The 23613-nt window shown below is 42.7% G+C and overlaps 1 protein-coding gene across 5 annotated transcripts in view; it reads right to left on the reverse strand.

Moving 5' to 3' along the window:
* APOD (apolipoprotein D) overlaps positions 1-23613 on the reverse strand; it is an 87832-nt gene that overhangs the window by 37903 nt on the left and 26316 nt on the right. Inside the window, exon 1 of one of the 5 annotated variants that reach the window (XM_079922972.1) lies at positions 16306-16445. The exons of the other annotated variants lie outside the window; for them this stretch is intronic. The gene's annotated coding sequence lies outside the window, so the exon portion shown is untranslated. Of the gene's footprint in view, positions 1-16305; positions 16446-23613 lie in introns of those variants that run through there. 5 annotated transcript variants of the gene reach the window in all.

A 23613-nucleotide genomic window follows, 5' to 3' on the forward strand; every position in this document is an offset into this window, starting at 1 on the left:
ATACCTCAAGATGTTGCCAACTGTCCTTTGGGGGCAACCCCTTCCCCCTTCCTCCATTGAGAACTGCTGATGTAGCCCTTTTCTCTGATGTCACTCAGTGCAATCTCTCAGGCAGCCTCCTAAGCATATCATTTCTACAAGGTGCAATAGAACAGCAGCCTGAGCCTGTTCTCATCCTTCCCTAAGCCCTGGGTCTGGCCCTCTGGGATCCAGCACTGACCCTGTGGGGGCCTCTGGTAGCTTACAGGGCACCTTTGTGCTGCCCCTTTTGGGAAGAGCCATCTCCAAGTCAGGACACTCAGCTTGGATTTCAGTCCCCATTCACAAGTTCTACTGGCTCTTTATGTGCAGTGCACCAACTGCACAACTGTATACTGTGGCCCTGTACAAACATTACCCTTCTGCTACTAAACACTGGAGTGGCTCCCAATGAGTTATTCTTCTGAAACCAGGACAGCCCTTTTCTTCTCGAATGTATCCATAGCTGAGGTGATGTGCATCAATGGGGGTGAGGTGGAGAGATGCACATTTTTTGCTTCTTAAAGCATCAGATTTTCCTTGCTAAATGTAGTACCTCGAGTAGTAAAATGTGGCCACCTGTGCAGGAGATGAGATCAGACTAGAAGGAGAAGGAAACTATACTGTGGGTGGAACTCAGAGAATATCCAGGATGAAAATACAGTCTACAGATGACCAGAGAAAACGATGACCCACACTTGCAAAACAGTTTCTGAGATGATGTGTGACAGGATCCCAGGGACTCTCAAAGGGAAATCTGACTACCCTTTTGACCTTACAAGAATCTACCCCTAGAGGGTTTATGTAGCTTGATCCTGACGCTGCTTAACTTGTGCAGTCAGCCTGCAGTGGTCTAAGCACTGGCATTTTAGTATAATACCTAAAATATTGTTTATAATTGTTAAAGTACGTAGAGGAGGTTTATATCATTTTTTATTTGGCTTGTTACTGAGAAAGTATTTGGACAGAGTATTATTCGTTTTCCAAATTCTACTTTTGAGCCTACTTCTTCCACAGCATAGGCCTGACCTGCCTCACAGAATTGCACACACATTCAAGACAGAGCCTTGGACTCTAAAACAGATAATTCATGTAGCCACATCTGTCTTTCCCAGAGAGGAGAAAGACAGAATAATGATGACTTTCCAATGTTATTAGTAAGGAGCAAACATCTTGAGAAAGGAATGGTTTCCCTTCTTGAGTACAGAGCCCCAAATATGATGTCTAAAAAGTCTGGCTGTTGCATTACTTGCTGCAATTAAAAAGAAAACAAACACTGTAGGAGCAAAAGCCCTACTGATGGAGGCTTCCTCCTGAAATTCAGGCACCTGCTTGTTCATGATACCACTCACCATGTAAGTCAATGACTGGGGGAAAGAATTAGTTTGCCTCTGATTACATCTGATTGCCATCAGTGATGACAATAAACAAGGCAGAAGGACCAAATGATACTTGTGGGAAGCTCAGAAAAGGGCCTGGGAAACACTTTCAACTGAGGATACACAAGAGAAGAAAATCAACTGGGAGTCACATAGATAACAGGCACACTGACTTAATTCAGTCATCAGAACAGTACAAAGTAAAATAACAAAGCAATATCACTTTTTACCTATTAGACTGGCAGATGTTAGAAAGCTGAATAATGCCAAACGTTGCGGAGCTGTGGGTTAGAGGAAACCTGAGCTGCTGGTGGGAGGGGGCACGTGCAGCTATTCTGGAGAGAGTCAGGATTCAGTCAAATCATATTCTGGCCAAAAGCCTAGAAGAAAACGTAGGCCAAAATCTTCATGAGCCTTGGTTAGATAAATTTTTTTAGAACAGAAAACATATGGGCCATAAAAGAGAAATTACCAACTGGACTTCATCAATTTTAAAAAATTTACTCTTCAAAAGACATTGTCAAGCAGGACTGGGGGAAACAGAGACTCCACTCCTGGAGGGCACACACAAAGTAGTGTGCGCAGTGCGACCCAGGGGAAGGAGCGCTGATCCCAGGGGAGACTGAACCAGACCTACCTGCTAGTGTTGCAGGATCTCCTGCAGAGGCGGGGGGTGGCCGTGGCTCACTGTGGGGACAAGGACACTGGCAGCAGAAGTTCTGGGAAGTACTCCTTGGTGTGAGCCCTCCCAGAGTCTGCCATTAGCCCCACCAAAGAGTCCAGGTAGGCCCCAGTGTTGGCTTGCCTCAGGCCAAACAAACAACAGGGAGGGAACCCAGCCCCACCCATCAGCAGTCAAGTGGATTAAAGTTTTACTGAGCTCTGCCCACCAGAGCAACAGTCAGCTCTACCCACCACCAGTCCCTCCCATCAGGAAACTTACACAAGCCTCTTAGACAGCCTCACCCACCAGAGGGCAGACAGCAGAAGCAAGAAGAACTACAATTCTGCAGCCTGTGGAACAAAAACCACGTTCACAGAAAGACAGACAAGATGAAAAGGCAGAGGGCTATGTACCAGATGAAGGAACAAGATAAAACCCCAGAAAAACAACTAAATGAAGTGGAGATAGGAAACCTTCCAGAAAAAGAATTCAGAATAATGATAGTGAAGATGATCCAGGACCTCGCAAAAAGAATGGAGGCAAACATCAAGAAGATGCAAGAAATGTTTAACAAAGACATAGTAGAATTAAAGAACAAACAAACAGAGATGAACAATACAATAACTGAAATGAAAACTATACTAGAAGGAATCAATAGCAGAATAACTGAGGCAGAAGTACAGATAAGTGACCTGGAAGCAGAATGGTGGAATTCACTGCTGAACAGAATAAAGAAAAAAGAATGAAAAGAAATGAAGAGAGCCTAAGAGACCTCTGGGACAACATTAAACGTAACAATATTTGCATTATAGGGGTCCCAGAAGGAGAAGAGAGAGAGAAAGGACCAGAGAAAACATTTGCAGAGATTATAGTTGAAAACTTCCCTAACATGGGAAAGGAAATAGCCACCCAAGTCTAAGAAATGCAGCGAGTCCCATACAGGATAAACCCAAGGAGAAACACACCAAGACACATAGTAATCAAATTGGCAAAAATTAAAGACAAAGAAAAATTATTGAAAGCAGCAAGGGAAAAATGACAAATAACATACAAGGGAACTCCCATAAGGTTAACAGCTGATTTCTCAGCAGAAACTCTACAAGCCAGGAAGGAGTGGCATGATATACTTAAAGTGATGAAAGGGAAGAACCTACAACCAAGATGACTCTACCTGGCAAGGATCTCATTCACATTCAATGGAGAAATCAAAAGCTTTACAGACAAGCAAAAGCTAAGAGAATTCAGCACCACCAAACCAGCTCTGCAAAAAATGCTAAAGGAACTTCTTTAAGTGGGAAACACAAGAGAAGAAAAGGACCTACAAAAACAAACCAAAACAATTAAGAAAATGGTCATAGGAACATACATATCCATAATTACCTTAAATGTGAATGGATTAAATGCTCCAACCAAAAGACACAGGCTCACTGAATGGATACAAAAAACAAGACCTGTATATATGCTGTCTACAAGAGACCCACTTCAGACCTAGGGACACATACAGACTGAAAGTGAGGGGATGGAAAAAGATATTCCATGCAAATGGAAATCAAAAGAAAGCTGGAGTAGCAATACTCATATCAGATAAAATAGACTTTAAAGTAAAGAATGTTACAAGAGACAAGGAAGGACACTACATAATGAACAAGGGATCAATCCAAGAAGAAGATATAACAATTATAAATATATATGCACCCAACATAGGAGCACCTCAATACATAAGGCAACTGCTAACATCTATAAAAGAGGAAATCGACAGTAACACAATAATAGTGGAGGACTTTAACACCTCACTTAAACCAATGGACAGATCATCCAAAATGAAAATACATAAGGAAACAGAAGCTTTAAATGACACAATAGACCATATAGATTTAATTGATATTTATAGGACATTGCAACCAAAAACAGCAGATTACGCTTTCTTCTCAAGTGCGCATGGAACATTCTCCAGGATAGATTACATCTTGGGTCACAAATCAAGCCTCAGTAAATTTAAGAAAATTGAAATCATATCAAGCATCTTTTCTGACCACAACGCTATGAGATTAGAAATGAATTACAGGGGAAAAAATGTAAAAAACACAAACAAATGGAGGCTAAACACTACGTTACTAAATAATCAAGAGATCACTTAAGAAATCAAAGAGGAAATCAGAAAATACCTAGAGACAAATGACAATGAAAACACAACAATCCAAAACCTATGGGATGCAGCAAAAGCAGTTCTAAGAGGGAAGTTTATAGTTATACAAGCCTACCTCAAGAAACAAGAAAAATCTCAAATAAACAATCTAAACTTACACCAAAAGGAACTAGAGAAAGAAGAACAAACAAAACCCAAAGTTAGCAGAAGGAAAGAAATCATAAAGATCAGAGCAGAAATAAATGAAATAGAAAAAAGAAAACAATAGCAAAGATCAATAAAACTAAAAGCTGGTTCTTTGAGAAAATAAACAAAATTGATAAACCATTAGCCAGACTCATCAAGAAAAAGAGGGAGAGGACTCATATCAATAAAATTAGAAATGAAAAAGGAGAAGTTACAACAGACACTGCAGAAATACAAAGCATCCTAAGAGACTACTACCAGCAACTCTATGCCAATAAAATGGACAACCTGGAAGAAATGGACAAATTCTTCGAAAGGTATAACCTTCCAAGACTGAACCAGGAAGAAATAGAAAATATGAACAGACCAATCACAAGTAATGAAATTGAAACTGTGATTAAAAATCTTCCAACAAACAAAAGTCCAGGACCACATGGCTTCACAGGTGAATTCTATCAAACATTTTGAGAGGAGCTAACACCCATCCTTCTCAAACTCTTCCAAAAAATTGCAGAACAAGGAACACTCCCAAACTCATTCTATGAGGCCATCATCACCCTGATACCAAAACCAGAAAAAGATACTACAGAAAAAGAAAATTACAGACCAATATCACTGATGAATATAGATGAAAAAATCCTCAACAAAATACTAGCAAACAGAATCCAACAACACATTAAAAGGATCATACACCATGATCAAGTGGGATTTATCCCAGGGATGCAAAGATTCTTCAATATACACAAATCAATCAATGTGATACACCATATTAACAAATTGAAGAATAAAAACCATATGATCACCTCAATAGATGCAGAAAAAGCTTCTGACAAAATTCAACACCCATTTATGATAAAAGCTCTCCAGAAAGTGGGCATAGAGGGAACCTACCTCAACATAAGAAAGGCCATATACAACAAACCCACAGCAAACATCATTCTCAATGGTGAAAAACTGAAAGCATTTCCTCTAAGATCGGGAACAAGACGAGGATATCCACTTTCACTGCTATTATTCAACATAGTTTTGGAAGTCCTAGCCACAACAATCAGAGAAGAAAAAGAAATAAAAGGAATACAAGTTGGAAAAGAAGAAGTAAAACTGTCACTGTTTGCAGATGACATGATACTATACATAGAGAATCCTAAAGATGCCACCAGAAAACTACTAGAGCTAATCAATGAATTTGGTAAAGTTGCAGGATACAAAATTAATACACAGAAATCTCTTGCATTCCTATACACTAATGATGAAAAATCTGAAAGAGAAATTAAGGAAACATTCCCATTTACCATTGCAACAAAAAGAAATACCTAGGAATAAACCTTCCTAGGGAGACAAAAGACCTGTATGCAGAAAACTATAAGACAGTGATGAAAGAAATTAAAGATGATACAAACAGATGGAGAGATATACCATGTTCTTGGATTGGAAGAATCAATATTGTGAAAATGACTATACTACCCAAAGCAATCTACAGATTCAATGCAATCCCTATCAAATTACCAATGGCATTTTTTTTACGGAACTAGAACAAAAACTCTTAAAATTTGTATGGAGACACAAAAGACCCCGAATAGCCAAAGCAGTCTTGAGGGAAAAAAATGGAGCTGGAGGAATCAGACTCCCTGACTTCAGACTATACTACAAAGCTACAGTAATCAAGACAATATGGTACTGGCACAAAAACAGAAATATAGATCAATGGAACAAGATAGAAAGCCCAGAGGTAAACCCACGCACCTATGGTCAACTGATCTATGACAAAGGAGGCAAGGATATACAATGGAGAAAAGACAGTCTCTTAAACAAGTGGTGCTGGGAAAACTGGACAGCTACTTGTAAAAGAATGAAATTAGAACACTCCCTAACACCATACACAAAATAAACTCAAAATGGATTAGAGACCTAAATGTAAGACCGGACACTGTAAAACTCTTAGAGGAAAACATAGGAAGAATACTCTTTGACATAAATCACAGCAAGATCTTTTTTGATCCACCTCCTAGAGTAATGGAAATAAAAACAAAAATAAACAAATGGGACCTAATGAAACTTAAAAGCTTTTGCACAGCAAAGGAAACCATAAACAAGATGAAAAGACAACCCTCAGAATGGGAGAAAGTATTTGCAAACGAATCAACGGACAAAGGATTAATCTCCGAAATATATAAACAGCTCATTCAGCTCAATATTAAAAAAACAAACAACCCAGTCCAAAAATGAGCAGAAGACCTAAATAGACATTTCTCCAAAGAAGACATACAGATGGCCAAGAAGCACATGAAAAGCTGCTCAACAATAATTAGTGAATTATTAGAGAAATGCAACTCAAAACTACAATGAGGTATCACCTCACACTGGTTAGAATGGGCATCATCAGAAAATCTACAAACAACAAATGCTGGAGAGGGTGTGGAGAAAAGGGAACCCTCCTGCACTGTTGGTGGGAATGTAAACTGATACAGTCACTATGGAGAACAGTATGGAGGTTCCTTAAATAACTAAAAATAGAATTACCATACGATCCAGCAATCCCACTACTGGGCATATACCCAGAGAAAACCACAATTCAAAAAGACACATGCACCCCAATGTTCATTGCAGCACTATTTACAATAGCCAGGTCATGGAAGCAACCTAAATGCCCATCGACAGACGAATGGATAAAGAAGGTATGGTACATATATACAATGGAATATTACTCAGCCATAAAAAGAAACGAAATTGGGTCATTTGTTGAGACGTGGATGGATCTAGAGACTGTCATACAGAGTGATGTAAGTAAGAAAGAGAAAAACAAATATCGTATATTAACGCATATATGTGGAACCTAGAAAAATGGTACAGATGAACCGGTTTGCAGGGTAGAAATAGAGACACAGATGTAGAGAACAAACGTATGGACACCAAGAGGGGAAAGCCGCGGAGGGGTGGTGGTGGTGGTGGGATGAATTGGGCGATTGGGATTGACATGTATACACTGATGTGTATAAAACTGATGACTAATAAGAACCTGCTGTATAAAAATAAAATTAAATTAAATTTCAAACTTAAAAAAAAAAGAATAGAAAAAAAAGACATTGTCAAGAAAATGAAAGACAAGCCACAGACTGGGAGGTAAATATTGGCAAATATATCTGATGAAGTTCTTATATGCTTTATACATATAGAACTCTTACAATTTAGTAAGAAGAAGACAAACAACTCGATTAAAGAAATGGACAAAAGAATGAACAGACACCTCATCAAAAAAGTTATATGAACAGCTAATAAGCATGTTCAACATCATTAGTCACTAGGAAAATACAAATTAAAACTGAAATGAGATGTCACCATAGACCCACTAGAATGGTTAAAATTAAAAAAGACTTACCATACAAAGTGTTAGTGAGGATGTGGATCAACAGAACGCCTCGGATATTGCTGGTGGGAGTGCAAAATAGCACAGCCACTTTGGAGAGCACTTTGACAGTTTCTCATAAAGTTAAATACACACATATCATATGACCCAGCAATTCCACACCGAGGTATTTACCCAAGGGAAATAAAAAACATATGTCCACATAAAGACCTGCTACATGAATGTTCACAGCAGCTTTATTCTTACTGACTCAAAGTGGAAACAACTCTAATATCCATCAACTGGTGAACAGATGAATATCTCTGTGGTGAATACTTCAAACTGTGATAAATCCATACAGTGGGATACTACTCAGTAACAAAAAGGAACGAACTACAGATACATACAAGAACAGATGAATCTAGGGGCTTCCCTGGTGGCGCAGTGGTTGAGAGTCCGCCTCTCAATGCAGGGGATGTGGGTTCGATCCCTGGCCAGGCAACTAAATCCCACATGCATGTTGCAACTAAGAGTTCACATGCCACAACTAAGGAGTCCGTGAGCCGCAACTAAGGAGCACATGTGCTGCAACTAAGGAGCCCATGAGGCACAACTAGGGAGCCCACCTGCCACAACTAAAACCTGGTGCAACCAAAAAAAAAGCTTAAAAAAAAAAAGAATAGAAACTCCTAGAAGATATGACGATAGAATAATATTCATTATTGTTACCTTCTGGAATATCAGCATTAAAAAATAAATGTTGTAATAGTTTTACAACTATAGGCTCATATAAATTTGAATTTGTAAGGATCTCAGCAGCAGAAAGGATCTTGTAGGTTACCTAGCCAACCTCTGACACAGAGCAAGAATGCCCCCTACAGCATCCCCAGAGCCTGGAAGATCAGCTGCTCATCCTTATCACTGCTGGGCAAGGCATCCAGAGTCCCACAGCTGTGGCTCTGAGGGTGAGTGGGATCTGTCCCTCTCCCTCCCAGCTTCTACCCCACTTGCTCCTGTGGGACCACACGGGGTATGGAGGATGCTTTCTGCCCCACTTGAGATATTTGAAGACTGGGGTCCTATGTCCCTTTGAATCCTCTCTATTCCAAGTTAAACATTTCCTGTTCCTTTAACTTTCCTCACACTAGAAAGTTCCTGAGCCCTCCAGCATCCAACCCACCCCCCCTCCGCATCCCTTGGGCTCTGATTTGTCAGTGTTCCCTGGGGCGTGTGGTGCCACCACATGGCAGAATTGAGAGACTGATCCTGTGTGTAGTTTGGGGCGCACTGCTTTTATCAGTGTAGCCTAACCTTCATTTAAAGCTCTCCCAACCCCTGTTGACAAAGGGCTTTTCAAGTTGTGAAATATATCAGGTATATAAGAAGCATTGAGTAAAATAATCACTTAATAACCCACCCCTCTGCTTTGGCAATATACTATGATGCTACATTTGCTGCAGACTTCAAAAGTCACCTTTTAAGCCACACTTACTTCAGATATTACAGCTACAATTGAAGCCTCACCCCTTTCACACTCCCTTCCCTGTCTCCCCTAGAGAAACCATTATCAGAACTCTGTGTTTAAATCAACTATATTTCAATAAAAATGAAAAAAAGAACTCTGTGATTAATCCTTCCCATGTATGCTTTCATACGGTTAAATGTATGAATCAACAGTACTTAGCATTGTTTTACACGTTTTCAGCTTCAAATAAATTGTGACACACTGTATGTATTTTTCTATACCTTAAGTCTTAACTGTGATTCAGCAATCCATTGAATTTTCTAAAATGTGTTTATTCATGCCCCTGTCTCACGGGCATTTAGGTCGTTTCCGTTACAGGCAACGATGAGATGAACACTGTCGATCACGACTCCTTGTGCTCATGTGTGGGAGTCTCTCTAGGGTCAGTAGCTGTGACTGGAATGGCTGCGTCATGGCATGTCTGCATTTTTTCCTTTACTAAATATTGCACACATACTTTTTTAACCATCTGATTCATGCTAAGCTTGTGACCAGCTAATGTTATCATATAAACACCTACCAAGCCCAATATGTTTTGTTTTTAAAAAGCCAACGTTGTACTCGCTGAATGTCTCCTACATGTAAGACACTGTGCTAGGAACCATGGGCATACAGAAAAATGGTAGATCCTTTGCCTTCCAGGAATTTACACATATACGAAAGCAAATCTAGGGCAGGATTGGGTCTGTATATGGAGCATCCTCACTGACGCTCCTAATTACTTATGAAAACCCACTGATGAGATGCATGCTCTGTTACTTGGGAAAGGAAGCAGAAAAGTGAAACACGACGACTATATGCTGCATGCCTTACCGTGCCTTTCCTTCAAGGATCACCTCCTTCATAATTGCATACACTTGTGCAGTGCTTCATAGTTTACGTACACATTACCTAACTGCTTCTCATAATCTCTTCCCTGGGACTCTGATAGGGCACCTCTAATCACCCCACAGCAGAGATGGAGGAGCTGGGACGCAGAGGGGAAGTGAACTGCCCCACATAATGAGGTCAGAAATGGCAGAGCCCAAGCTAGAACTCAGGTCTCCTGACTCCAAATCAGGGCCTTCTCCCAAGTATCACCAACTGCCCAGGAAAACCCTTTGGGGGCTCTCTCTCTCTGTCCTTATATCAGACTGAAAGTTAGACATGTTATCAACAAAAGTTCACAATATTAAATCCAGTCTCCATGTCTGGCAAAATGCCCTTGACAGCCAGTCACAAGTGTTTCTAAGGTCTCCTTCCCCTCTTCCTCTCCAGGCCTGGGTACTCAAATTCCCATGGGAAAGCACAACCCTACCTGTGACTGGAAGCATCCATTTTCTAGGAAACACAGTCTTACTACATTTATAAAGCTAGGGTACAGACAACTGGAACTACTCACTGTCCTCCAATGCATCTCCCCCTTCCCTCTATTGAACCTTTGCTCAGTTCCCTCTCCTGAGTGTTCTCACCTCCATTTCTACCTATCAAAATCCTGTCCATACTCAGAATAGCCATCACGACATTGAAGAAGAACAAAGTCAGAGGATGGACACTATCTAACTTCAAGACTTACTATAAAGCTGCGATAATCAAGACAGTCTTGTATCGGTGGAAGAGTAGACACATAAATCAATGGAAATGTAGAGCCCAGAAATAAACCCACACTTAAGTCTTTAATCCATTTCAAGTTAATCTTTGTATATGGTGTAAGATAAGGGTCCAGTTTCATTCTTTGGCATGTGGATATCCAGTTTTCACGACACTATTTATTGCAAGGACTATCTTTTCCCCATTTGTATTCTTGGTGCACTTCCCAAAGATTAGTTGACCACATATGCGAGGGTTTATTGCTGGGCTCTCTTGTCTGTTTTATTGGTCTATGTGCCTGTTTTTATCCCAATACCATGGTGTTTTGATTAGTATAGGTTTGTAATATAGTTTAAAATCAGGACATGTGATTCTTCCAGCTTTCTTAAGATTGCTTTGGCTAGCCAGCAATCCCACTTCTGAGTATACACCCAAAAGAAATAAAATCAGTATCTCAAAGAAGTATCTGCACTCCATGTTTATTACAGCATTATTCACAATAGTCAAGATATGGAAACAACCTAAGTGTCTGTTGACAGATGAATGGATAAAAAAAGTGATATATATATATATATATATATATATATATATATATATATTCAATGGAATATTATTCAGGCATGAAAAAAGAAATTCTGCCATTTGCGACAATATGGATGAACCTGGAGGACATTACACTAAGTGAAATAAGTCAAACACAGAAAGACATGTGTTCTCATTTATATGTAGAATCTGAAAGAGTTGAATTCATAGAACCAGAAAGTAGAATGGTGGTTGCCAGGGGCTGGGGCTGGGGATAGGATGGGGGGAGGTGGAGAGATGTTGGTTAAAGTGTACAAACTTTCAGTTATAAGATGAATAATTTCTGGGGATCTAATGTATGGCATGGTGATTATAGTTAATACTGTATTATATACTTGAAATTTGCTAAGAGAGTAAATCTTAAGTGTTCTCACCACACACACACACACAAAGGTAATTATGGGAGGTGATGGATGTGTTAGTTAACTTGATTGTGGTAATCATTTCACAATGTATACATATATTAAATCATCACATTGGGGCTTCCCTGGTGGCGCAGTGGTTGAGAGTCCGCCTGCCGATGCACGGGACACGGCTTCGTGTCCCGGTCCGGGAGGATCCCGCATGCCGCGGAGCGGCTGGGCCCGTGAGCCATGGCCACTGAGTCTGCGCGTCCGGAGCCTGTGCTCCGCAACGGGAGAGGCCACAGCAGTGAGAGGCCCGCGTACCGAAAATAAAAAAAAAAATCATCACATTGTACACCTTAAAAAAATCACATTGTACACCCTAAATATATACAATATTTACTTGTTAATCATACTTCAGTAAAGCTAGAAAAAAATAATAAAAGCAAGTGAGATGATAAAAAAGAAGTGGGTCCACATAAATGTAGTCAATTGATCTTTGACAAATTGAATTGCAAAGGCAATTCAATGGAGAAAGGATAGTCTTTTCAATAAATGGTGCTGGAATAACTGGACATTCACATGTAAAAAAATGAATCTAGACACAGACGTTACACTTTTCATAAAAATTAACTCAAAATGGATCATGGATGTAAATGTAAAATGCAAAACTTTAAACCTTTGAGAAGATAACATAGGAGAAAATCTAAGTGATCTTGGGTTTGGCAATGACTTTTTAGGTACAACATGAAAGAGAAATTTGATAAGTCGAACTTCATTAAAATGAAAAACTTCTGCTTTGTGAAAGACACTGTTCAGAGGATGACAAGTCACAGAATGGGAGAAAATATTTCCCCCAAATATACAAAGAATGCTTAAAATTCAACAATAAGGAAACAGCCAACCTGATTTTAAAATGGGCTAAAGATTGGGCCAGGGGCATCCAACAGTTCCTGCCTAACCTCTCCACAGGTCCCTGAAAATTAAAGGCCAGTGATCCTAGGAGGGGTGTATTCAGCTCCTAAGTGAGTTTTCTGATAACAAAGCCAGCCTGTCTGCAACTGGAACTATTCTTGGGTCTAAGAAGGATCAGGCAACGGCCCTCTCTGGCCCTCCAACTCCTTGCTGTTGTGGAAAACGCTTCACGTGCGTGGCTAACACATGGTCAGGATGACTACTGACGCCACCCTGAGTCTTAGGACAACCCACCTGGGACCAATTTTTGCATCAGAATTGTGAAGCCAAAAAGATTTATTTTTGACAACGCTCCCAGTGTGTGCTTCACTCTAAAGTAGGCATAATATCATTAGCTACTTCATGGGATTGTTATGAGGCTTAAATGAAATAATACATGTACAACGTTTAGTATAGCACCTGGCACATAGCAAGTACTTAATGAACATTAGTGATTAATACTTCTATTATCAGGGCATGAGACTAGGTTTGGGGGGAGACTGGTGTGTGTCTAGAATTATTACATTATTCTCAGTTAGAAATGGCTGGTCCAGATGGTCCCCTTTGTTTTTGTAAGGAAAGGCTGGGGGAAAATACCCTAACATGAGAGGGGTCTCTGTGTTTCCCCTAAGGCAAATGCCCCAAATCCAGAGGCACATGTATCACCAACCCCAAGGCTCTATCAGTTCCCTTGGGATAGCAGCCTGATCAGTCTGAGAACTAAGAAAGAACAAAGAGACATCCAGGAGAGCCTCTTGCCTCTGAAACAGAGGGACTCAGACACTGGCAGGTGGGCTGACAGTCATGCCCTTCCCGCTGGTGGGGAAGAGAAACAATTGTCAGTGACAACCTTCTCCTTGAAAAGATTCATGACAAAAGATAAAGATTTCTGAGGCAGGGAAAAATGATTAGGTTCGAACTAACCATAACCCACCCACAGAGATGCAAATCCTATTTCGAGCAGGCAAGAGGTGGAAACAACAGGAAAGAGGTATATTTTTTTCCCTGGCAACTGTATCAAATCTAAGCATTCTCTGCAGGCTTAATTGCCATGTAACCTTCAACTTTATAAACATGTTTTAAAAATAATAACTGTGGCCAGAATGAGAGTTTTGAAAGGCAGCAGCCAGCAGGTTGTAAGCCTAGGTTAAATCGTTTAAAGAGACTGAAAGTGGCCTGGGACAAGGATGGATAGCCCAGTTCCAAGGAAATGAGGCCTGGTTATCACGCTGATGTCATGCATAGGATCACTTATTTGAATGAATCATTTCATCATCAAATAATCATCTCACACTAACAGATCGTGGAAGAAAATGAAAAATGCAATCAATTGTAATAGAAAGCAAAAGAGAAGAAAGAAAATTTACCCTAGATTCTATCTCCTCCAAATTTAACTCATTTTCTGGGTTCCCCACATATAATCTTACTCAGTTAAGATTATGCAGTTAAATGGTTAAACTCCTTTTTTTCCAGGCAAAGTCCTGGGAAAGGGGTCATTTGGGGGTTATGTTTATTTTGGTGCAGAACTGATTTAGCAGAGTGGTCATGCCTGGTGAATCCTTTCTGGGATCTGTCTGGTTGGGTGATGAAGCCAGAAAGCCATGAAGCCCTGGGGCAGGAGCGTGAACAGTGGCTGGAGGGCAGTGTGTGAGGGAGCTGACCTTAAACAGGTCTACCACTCAGGGGATTCCCAGAAATGAGTGGGGGTGGTGGGAGATGCTGGCGGGGTGGGCTGAGATCCTCAATCAGGTGGGTGTAGGTGAGAGAAAATTAAAATGTGACTTTTATGTTACCATGACCTTCCTTGTAGCCACAGGCTGGAGCTTGGGGACATTTTGGCAATACGTAGAAGAAATCTTACTTATATCCACCAGCAAGGAAAACACATAAAAATCTCAGGGATATTTTGTCTTATTCCCTGACAGTTTAAAGATAAGTCAAGTCAAAGTCTAGAAGAGTGGAATAACAGCCTGCTCTCAAGGATTCCCTCCCTCTGGCACAATCCAGTTTCTCAATGGTGGTGAAACACATCGAGGAAGGCACTCTCTTGGGGAAAAAATTTTTTTGGTTCTTGAGAGAGAAACAGAGAAGAAATATGACAACACAGGCTCTTGGTAGACACTCAGAACCGTATATGAAGGGCTCTTTCTTTAGGAGTTAATTAAAAATAATAATAAACAGATGCCTTTTGATGGTTTTCGTGTTTCAAAATGTTGACTTGTTACATCCAAGGATCCTCCCTGTGCTCCGGAATAACAATTTCTCCCAAGAGAAGTAGCTTAATTCAGTTCTGCAGTGAGGTTAAGAAGCGGTTGGATTGGAAGAGTACTCCCTAAAGCACCCATCTGCCTTGTGTCCAGGCTTGTGGGAGAGACACATCTAAGTGAATTGCCACACTAAGTGAATCGTCCTCAAGACGCTCACACTCTAGCAGTAGAGAGAGCTAGTGCTCAGCTGGGTGAGTAAATTCACATGTACATTAAACACTGGTTCTGCCACTACACAGACCTTCATTATGTGCCACAAATCAGCATGACTCGTAGCCCCTGAGGATGCCTGGCTTGGATGGTCTGTCGAGGGAGGACCTCTAGGTCACTTTACATGTGGGCAATGGATTGCACTGTTCCTCCCAACGGGAAGAGGAGGGGCCGCCATGTGCCATATTTGTGGACCTGCCCGGCTCCCTTGGGCTTTATGTGGAAACATCTCCTATCTCTTCTCCAACTGAAGACACAAACGGCTGCACTTCACTTGGGACGCACAGAGCACAGGTGGTGCATAACCACCCCACCTGAGCTCTGCCATATGGTCTGCAGGAAGAATCACTTGGGGTGCTATAGCACTCTACAGTATAGAGGCAGGCAGCTGACCTTTTTGTCCATCCCGAAGCCTCAAGTGGAGGGCTAGTGGCTGTTAGTTTGGCACTGCCTCAGGGACTGAGGGGCTGCTCGCAGGGCCCAGAGGTATGCTCGCTTCTGTTCGTTTTCTGTTTGGGTTTTGTTTTGAGGCCCTTGCCGAGTTTAAAGTTTTTCAGCCCAGGCAGTTTTCTTTTCAGCTCTAGTAGCTCTCCAGTGAGAAGAGGTAGCCGGGGCAGTGAGGGAGTGCCGCTTTGGAGTAAGCAGGAGGGAGTTCTAGTCTGGTCCCAGCAAGGTATTTAACCTCCCTGAACCTCAATTCCCAACTACTCACAGAAACAGCCCTTCCGGCTTCCAGCTAAAAACAGCTGTGACCAGAAAACTAAAGATTGTAGAATTGCCTTTTGGAAGCTACCCTCCCTTTTTACACAGAAAACTAGGTCTCTGGGAAAACCTTGGCCAAGAAGAGCACAAGGGGGAGAGAACCACAGGCAAGCCAGGCTGGGGACCCTCCTGTGAGCCCTGGCCCAAGACGGCCTTTATGGGACACCTGGGCCTCCCTTACACAGTGTCCATATCTGCAGAGAATAACAGACCACTTAAAAGGGTGTGGGTAGCACTTTAAAATTCACACACACACTTTATCTCATGGGCTCTTCAGACTTCAGGGGCTTTTGTTGCTCCTGGAAGTTTCATCTCTTGTGCAAAGTATTTCTACCCGGATTTGGTCTTTTCCTCACCTGCTCACACCTCACTGTTCAACCCAGCGCTGCATCTCCTCAGAGCTTCGTGGCTCAGCCTCCTCTTCAGGCCGGAACAGCGCCTTCCCACTTGGGACGCGTGCCGTCCACGAACTGGCCCGGAATCAGGGCCACTGGACCCGCCTACCAACGTGCAATTTAAGCAGAAGCTGGACCGTCTCCTTCCGCGTCAACTTGCCTGACGCTGGAGAAAGGCGACCTCTAGTGTTGGTTCTTGGAAGGGACGCAGCGGCTTTCCGCAACCGAGGTGAGGCTCCGGGGGCCAGCCAGGCAGTGAACCGAGAGGGGCAGAGTTTAACTGGACTTGTTAGAGAGATGAGGAGGAAGGACAGAGGGGATTCTTGAGCTCCAGGAAGCCCAACCGTGCACATTTGGCCTCTGAGGCCTGCTCGTTGTCCAAACACACCTGCCCCTCTTTTGTTAACACCCAAGACTCAGCCCACCCCTCACCCCTGACTCACCTGGCTGAAACAAGCTCACCTGCCTCTGCTACCAGACCAAACTTGGGTCAGCTCACCTGTGCACAGTAAAGCCAATCCACTGACACCTGGTTGTGGTGAAGGAAACTGCAGTGTTTATTGCAGGACACCAAGCATGGAGTCCAGGCTGCTTATGCTTAAAAGCCCCGAACTCCTCAAAAGCTTTTAGGGAAAGGTTTTTAAAGACAGGGTGAGGGCGAGGGGTTGGGGGTGTGTGATTCGTGGACATTCTTCTGATTGGTCGGTGGTGAGATAATTGAGAGTCAACATCATCAACCTCCTGATTCCAGTTGGTCTGGGGTCTACGTGCTTGTGGTCAGCATGCAGTTAACTTCTTCCACCTCGTGGGAGTTTTGGTAGCTGTCAAACAGCTCAAAGGATATGGCTCAGGATATTATCTATAGCCCTGAAGGAGGAACTAACGATCCTTGACTTTGTTTAATAGCTAAACTATTATTATTTTGTCTTGCTTGACTGTTTTCCTTTCTTTCTGCATTTTCTCACTTCTCTGATTAAATTTATTCTTTGGAATTTGGGGAAGGCCTAGGAGGCTAAGGTTTTTTTTATAGACAAGGGGCAGGCAGAGGACATGGGGGGGGGGGGCTCTGTTTGTGGAAGACCTGTTCAGTTACACTTCTGTGACTGGAGAAGGGGAAGGTGGAAAAGGCATCAAGCAATGTGTCTGGGTATGAACCAGGGCACCTGGTTGAACGCACCAATCCTCGGGTGGCCTCCATCTATGTCTCCATGGTCCTGCCATGACCAATCAGTCAGTCCTGTCTTCGGCAGGGGTTGTGGTGGGGAGTGTGTGAGCAGGCAAATACTGGGTGGCTTGCCCTTGTGAGGCAGTGGGACTGCCTGGTGACTGTGACTTTTCAGGGCTCCACCAACTTCATCAACACCACCCCATTCTTTGAGATGGAAAATCCACAATCTTCAGTAAAGTGCTACACTGTTCGGCTTAAAGCCCTCCTTCCCCCTTTCCCTTCTAAACAGATGACCTTGCTTAAGACCCTCTTATAAGGAATTGTAGAGCTGCCACTGGCCACAGGATGTGACGCCCAAGGGGCTTAGGAGGCAGAGGCTTTAGGAAATGAAGGGTTTGGAGATGCTTGAAGGGAGAAGTGTCCATCCTCAGCACTACGCCCTCTCTCTTCCCAGTCTTGCAAGTATATTTAGAACCTATTAGTTGCTGTTTTTTCTTATGAGTTATAATCTATTTTCATTTTTATGTGACTTTATTGAGTTTAATGAGACCCCAAACTGCCACACTTACAAGGTCAAACTGAGTGTTTTTTGTATATAATTTTTGCCAAGTCTATTTCCAACCATAGGTAGGGTGACCACCCATCCCAGTTTGCCTGAAACAGTCCTGGTTTACATCTGTCACCTGGGCATAATTATTCATGGTGTTCTCTTTCACTCCGCAAAGGGCTCCACTTAGATGGTGAATTATACTGTCACGCTAATTACAGATAATCTATGTAAGAAAACATTTAGGCATTAGGATTTAGAGGATGTGAGAGATAATGTTACCAGGAATTTGAGATTTAAATGGTTATTATAATCTTGGCATAATTAGCTCTAAGCTTTCTGGCAGCTGAAACAGAAGAAAAATATGAAGAGTTAGGAAGTTGATTCTGTCCTGTAAAATGATGCATATTATGTCTTTTGGAGGGACATATTTATCAGGCACTTAATTTTAGGAGGAATTTTTCACATAAATTGTTACAAAAGGGACACTGAGTAACATAAGGGACTGTGTCTTCCATGTTAGTTTTTGCAGAATTTTCTATGTGGCCATTTTTAATATTGGTCCTTAAAATTATTGTGCTTTTCCAATTCTCTTTCTCTGTGAAAAATGGGGAGGGAATAAAAATTATTTCACAGGGGTTAACTGAGATAATATGTACGCAAGTGCCAAGTAAACTATAAATATCAAAATACTGTCATTTTCTTTCTTATTACCTTGTTGAAAACCCTCCTTTTATTGATGGGGAAGCCAAGGTCCAGAGAGAGAGAAGTAATGGGGCTACTTAGTGACAAAACAGGGGTTAAGGTCCTGTTTATCCCTCAGTGCTAATAGAATCTCACAGAGCTGTTCACCAAGACATTCTGAGATTCTGTCAGGCCACCAGTGTGGGCTGGAGGTGGGGTGGGAAGATGAGGCAGAAAGGCTTTGGACAGTAGTGGCCCAGATGGAGATGCTAGAAATGGTGTTTTAAGTCATCATCATAAAGAGATGTTATTAACCTAATTTTCTTTTAGCAAGACAGAAAGCTTCTCATGGTGATTGTTTGAGTCACTCTCAGGTGAAAGAATAAGCCATCTATTTTTTGCAAGTTAAAAAAAAAGTTGCTCCCAGTCTGGTTTCCAGGGGCACAGCCTTTTGGGACTAGTTCCAGCAGAGGGTTTTCCAGCATTATGGCACGACCTTCTTTTCAGCTTCTCCTCCTCACAGCCAGTAAGTCTCAAAGTGTGGTCCCAGACCGGCAGCATCTCCATCACCCAGAAACATGTTAGATATGCAAGTTCTCAGGCCTCACCCCAGACCCACTGAATCAGAAACTGGGGGTGATTCTGTTGCACACTAAGGGTTGAGATCACTGCTCCAGGCTGTTCTTAGGGCCCTGTCTGGCTTCCTAGAGAGAAGAGAAACAAAATGTGGCAATCCTCCCCCTTGCTGCTCTCCCTACCCCGCAGGCAGGCTGTCCTTTCTAAACTCCTAGTAACAATTGGTTTTTCAGGTATGGCCCTCGCACTTGCTCAAAAATGAAGTTGCATGGCCTCTGTTTGATGGTTTGCCTAGCCAATACCAGCTCTGGATAATACACACTACCTTTACCAAGCATTTCACGTGTGCCAGATTTGACAGCACTATGATCTGATGGCCCAAGTGCATTTTGTTTTAAAGAAAAAACACTTAAGTCTTCTGCCTCTGATATCTATGGCTGATTTCCAGTTGAGATAAGTTTAAAAGGATCCCACTTATTTTTTTTTTAAAGGTTAATCAGGTCTCCAGGAAGTGAAATCTATAGCCTTTTACTTTTCACTAGAATGTAGAATTCTGTAGAAACTGCTGTTCCCTTCCGAAAGAGCTTTTCACTTTTCCAAATGGGTCTCAGCAGAAATAGTCTGTCCTAACCTGAAAGAATATTGATTCACTTTTCAAGGCATAATGAGCCTAACAGTTTTACCTGCTCAGCCCCCCACTGCAGCAGACCACTCTTATGGGTGTGGACTTATCTACGAGGAAAGAACCCTCAACCTTCCATGCTGAGGGCTTTTCTTGACTAGACGTAAACTGAAAAGGAACTGAAGAGGATTATGGTTGCATAGATCTCAAATTGCCCTCTGCCATGTAGTTCTTCCTAGTGGAACTTTCTGGACTACTCAAGGCACTCTTCCCCAAGCTTTGTTTTGTAGGCAGCACGCTGCCAGGAGAGTGGAAAATTTTTCTACTTGTGTGGCAGAGGAAAGCTGGAGGCTGGGAGGCTGGGGCTGAGTCCCTGCACTAGTAGGCAGGAGGGTACACCCCCGAGCCGACCTCCGCTCCTCGACCTGAGCAGTCAGCACAACCCCTCTGAGCTCTGGGCAAGCTGCCTTGACCAAGAGCAAGGGGGAAAGACTCTTAAGAACAGGTAGTGTAACTGAGCAGGATCCTCTGGGACCTTCCTGGGACAGAACCCCCCACCCCATGTCCTCCTCCTGCCTCTTGTCTGTAGAAAACTTTAGCCTCCTAGGCCTTCCCTGAGTTCCAACGAGTAAATTTAATTGGAGAAATGAGAAAATACAAAAACAAAGGGAAACAGTCAAGGAAGACAAAATAATAATAGTTTAGCCATTAAACAAAGTCAAGGAGCTTTAGTTCCATCTCAAGGGCTATAGCTAATATCCTGAGCCATATCCTTTGAGCTCTTTGACAGCTACCAAAACCACCATCAGGTGGAAGAAGTTAACCCTATGCTGACCACAAGCATGTAGACTCCAGACTGCTTGGAACCAGAAGGGTGATGATGTTGGCTCTCAATTACCTCACCACCAACCAATCAGAAGAATGTCCATGAGCTGATCATGCACCTCCCAAACCCCCCTTCCTCACCCTGTCTTTAAAAACCTTTCCCTGAAAGCCATGGGGGAGTTCAGGTCTTTTAAGCACTAGCTGTTTGGACTCCCTGCTTGGTGACCTGCAATAAACACTCCAGTTTCCTTCACCACAACCCGATGTCAGTAGATTGGCTTCACTGTGCATGGGCGAGCTGACCCAAGTTTGGCTTCATAATGGGAGAGAGTAACAGATGGAGACAAGTAAACAGAATCAAGAACAGAAGTATCTTTCCTCCAGAACACTGGTTCTCAGCCTTGAGCTGACATTAGAATCACCTTGGGAAGCTTTTAGCATTTCTGACAACCAGGCCATACCCTAGACCAATTAAATCAGAGTCTCTGGGAGTGGTAACCAGGCAACAGCACTTTTTTTTAAGGCTCCCTGGGTGGTTCCAGTATGCAGCCAGGCTGGAGAGCCATCTTTCTAGCATTCACTTCCTCCGGTAACTGCTGTTTTCCTGCCTTCTCTCAGGGCATGGACCCCTTCTCATTTGTCTTGCTTGTATTTCTTCATTCTTCTGGCCTTGAGGACCATGATGTCGAGTCAGGGACATCTTATGCTAAGTGAAAGTTTAATCTGAATTTCTTTTGCTTGGACCCCTTGTTTCCCTTTGGATCTTTCATCTTTTTCAAACAGAGTTGAGTCCCAGTAGAAATGATTGGTTTCAAGATTCAGGAATGAGACATAAAGACAGATTTATCATTTGATGTTGGACTTCTGGTCACTTCTGGTTGAGTATGATGAACAAATGAGCCTCTCCATAATGAGACATTGCTTCATGGTAGTAGTTGAAGAAAAGGAGAGCCTCAACAACAGAATGGACTCTTATGTTTTGCTAGACAAATATAGTTTTTGTTTTCAAAGGTATGTCACCAGAGACCCTCCAAACAGCCATGTTAAAGTTTGCCAATTTATGACCACACGATCTACCTCTCTCTCTCCTGCCAGGCATGATGGGGTCTTATCTCTTTTACAGGTCCTCTCCTCCCTTACTGACTACAAAAACATTCTTGGAAAGGGTCTTGGGTTGACTTTGTATGCAAAATAAAGCCTGTGATTTTGGACACTTAAGGAACCTGGGTGTGGCGGTCACCAGTTTTTGTCTAACGAACCCTCCCCTCCTTCTTCCTTGCCATGCAGCTCTTCTAAACAATAAAACCTTTTAAAAATTCTGAAACAGGTTCCCATACTCCCTCCCCCACCTCCCGATCCTCCCCAACACACTGATTCGCCATACTTCTGTCAGGATCTGGAGCACCATGGACCATGAGAAAAGGAGAAATACACTACAGATGGTGAACCAAGTAAGCATATGGTATTCTCTGCCCCTCTCCTTTACTCCTCTCTGCTGCCTGGGGATGCCTTGGCTAAGTACCATCCTCAAGCTGTTTTCAATGAAAAAATGCTGTGATATTAGAGACAGCGACTAAACTTTGAAATTGTTAAATGTCTATTTAGCCTTTATGTTACCCTTCCTAACGTTTTATATCTTTCCATGAAAGTTGGGTTTTCTGCTTTCATCCCTAGGCTAGATGGACTTGCTCTGGGAACCCCCCAGGGCAAGGGCCAGAAAGAAAACCTCTCCTCTTCTCAGAACAGGTGAATTCACGAAGATCCTGGCCTCAGCCCAGTTTCCCCAGAAAAAGGAGCCTGAGGCAAAGCTTGCATGCTAAATCTCTACTGGGGAAAGGTACTGAGTTCCAAGGAAGTAAGAATAAGGGGAAAAGAGAAGTGAGGAGACAATGGAAATACAAGGTAGCTCATTACCAAATGGGCCTCAGCTTCTTCTTTTTTTTCAAAAATTTATTTATTTATTTTTGACTACGTTGGGTCTTCGTTGCTGCGTATGGGCTTTCTCTAGTTGTGGCGAGCGGGGGCTACTCTTCGTTGCGGTGTGCAGGCCTCTCTTGTTGCGGAGCACGGGCTCTAGGTGCATGGGCTTCAGTAGTTGTGGAACACGGGCTTACTTGCTCCGCGACATGTGGGATCTTCCCAGACCAGGGCTCGAACCCATGTCCCCTGCATTGGCAGGCAGATTCTTAACCACTGCACCACCAAGGAAGTCCAGGGCCTCAGCTTCTTAAGCAAACACAGCTGGTTGCTTAGGAAACAGTGCTTGATCCAGGGGGCTGGGGTATAAGACCGGCTAAGCAAGAGCTGACTCGGGGGCACTTTCTCAGGATGATGGGTTTAACATCCTGGCAAGGACCCCAGGGGATGAGGCAGGCTGTAGGGTGGCTCCTAGAAACCTGGAGACAGTGATAGCCAATGCTGAGTGCTGCAGTGGACACACCTGAGTCGCCCCAGCAGATGTTAGTGAGGGAATAAAAAGGCTGAGGAAAGTGGGCACCTGGAATGGATATATAATATGAAGGCAGGCAATCCACAAGGGGAGTATGTTCCACGGAGGTTTCTGTTGGAGCAGGAAGGTGGAGGGAAATATAATTTTAATCTCATTTGACTAGTAATTTTTATTTTCTAAATTTTCTAGAATAAACTGTCATATTAAAGCGAGCAAATCATCAAGAGTTCCTCCCTTGGTGAGTTTTCCCAGAGGCATAGTGCAGCTTCCTCAAGAGCATGGCCCACCTTTAGGAGTTGAGTGTTCCAAAACCAAAGGAATGAAGCTCAGGAACAGTCAGCTCTTTGGAGAGGAGGTGTCATGTGGCGGGAGAGGGGACAGGCCCGACATCAATTCAG

This window comes from Stenella coeruleoalba (genome assembly GCF_951394435.1).
Source record: "Stenella coeruleoalba genome assembly, chromosome: 5".
Lineage (NCBI taxonomy): Eukaryota > Metazoa > Chordata > Mammalia > Artiodactyla > Delphinidae > Stenella > Stenella coeruleoalba.